This window comes from Lepidochelys kempii, chromosome 1 (genome assembly GCF_965140285.1).
Source record: "Lepidochelys kempii isolate rLepKem1 chromosome 1, rLepKem1.hap1, whole genome shotgun sequence".
Taxonomy (NCBI): domain Eukaryota; kingdom Metazoa; phylum Chordata; order Testudines; family Cheloniidae; genus Lepidochelys; species Lepidochelys kempii.
Window position 1 is genome coordinate 120,698,105 of NC_136380.1, and position 1,973 is coordinate 120,700,077.

Below are 1,973 nucleotides of genomic sequence, written 5' to 3' on the forward strand. Positions count from 1 at the left end.
AGCCATCAGTGTAGTTTAAACCAGACACAAATTTGGTCCAATATTCTGCGTAGACTTCACAGTGACATTTAGCAAACAAGCTAAATGAGGTGGTTTATGCCACTGCATCTCCCCAGTTTCTCTAACTTCCCAATCCATCCTCACTGCTTGCTGCTTCCCTTCTATTCCAGAATCTCTTCTCTTCTTGTTCCTGCTTCCACTACAGCCAGCTCTCCCCTGGAACAACTTTACCTATTTGATCCCTCCCTGTTTCCTCTGCTACCTCCCTACCCTGAATCGACTGGCATTCATTGTTTACATAATACAAACATCCTGCTTGCAAGTCCCTTTCCTCACCATCCATATGAATTAGATCTTGAGGGGAACAGGGCCCCTTCTGAGTGCGTGAACTTCATTTTGGTTCAGTTGCAATAAATTCTGCATGAATTAAGCAAAGCTTTTCATGTTCACTCCTGTTATTTTTTGCTTTGTCTCTGAGTGTTTCAAGAATGGCAAATGCAACTGTATTTGTTTTTGGAAAGATTATTTTTCTACTCACAATGGAAGGACAATTGTAGCAGAAAACAACCAAATGATGTTCAGCATCATCCAAAATGCAGAAAGAAATCATGATTGCCAAGTGTAAAAATTCCTGATTGGTGGAAGGCAAAAAAGTCATTAGTAGGCTTCTAACTAGATATAATAAAATAGTATTTATCTGTGTCCTTTTTAACACGATTTTTGGAATCTGTATAAAAATACCATTTTGGATTTGATGTGGACCCACAGAAATAAGGATACCCCAGGCTTGACATCACTGCTGAGTTAACTCAAGTTATAACTCAAGTGTTGCCTCTAACTTGAGACCCCGCCACACGCACTAACCTTAACTCAAGTGCAGTGGGGCTTTTAACTCAAGGTGGCTGGCCTGAGAGTGGATACATGCTACAGCCTGAGTCAGCACCACTCATCAGCTACAGACACAATCGTTTTGCGCAGTGTGTAGTCAGTGTGCCCTCGCTCACTTGAGCTAAGCTAATTCAGGTGTTGATACCCTGAGTTAACCCTGCCGCGAAGACAAGAGCAGAGTTCACACTTCCACCACAAGCTTATCTTGCTGTGCTTAGGGAAATGGGCTCTGAGATGGCTTCAGATATTGTGCGGTATAAATTGCAAAATGGTCCCTAAGCATGAGAGGATTAGTTACAGATGAAGATGGAACTTTAATACTGAATTCCTTTATTTTGTGGGATGAAGTTTAATCTTGATTATTTGTGCTGGAGTTTTGTTGTTGAGTTTCCTACTTTTTGAAAATATATCCCACGTACAACTGAATAAGAAAACACTGTAAGACATGAGCTGCCATATTCTGGTTGGATGTAATTCACCCCTGTGCAGACCGCACAAGACTGATGCACCACTTAAGCCCTCGGGCTACGGCTTAAATGGGAGCTAAGGGTTCTTATGCCTTATGCTGGCCCTCTGACTGGTAGAGAATTGCACCCATTGCACATTATCTTTCTGCACATTATCTTTCTACACATTAATGCAAATTCTTGGCACATGGTCCCATCAAAACAGTAGCATAAATGTTGTTTATGGAACTGGATTAAGCAAACAGAGAAAAAATTAGGTATAACATTTTATACAGTATGCATTAAACTTGCTACAAAAGTGTATTAATGGTGTAATTGTTTTATTGATAGGAATTTGTGTAATGAAACTACACCGCTGTTTGATGTAGTTATGCTCTTTCAAAGAATCCCCAGAGACAGTAGTTCAGATTTAATACACTGTCCTACAAGATCAAATACATAAGTATCTCATTCATTTCAGTAAAACTTTGCTGCTTATTCCTTGTACCCAGGTGTTTTGATGGATGGGGAGGGGAGGGGAAACTTGACATCATCAAAGACCAACTTTTAAAAAAAAAAAAAAAAGTAAGAGCCAAATGTTGCCTCTTTGCAGCCCCATGTTATGCTTTTCCATGTGCA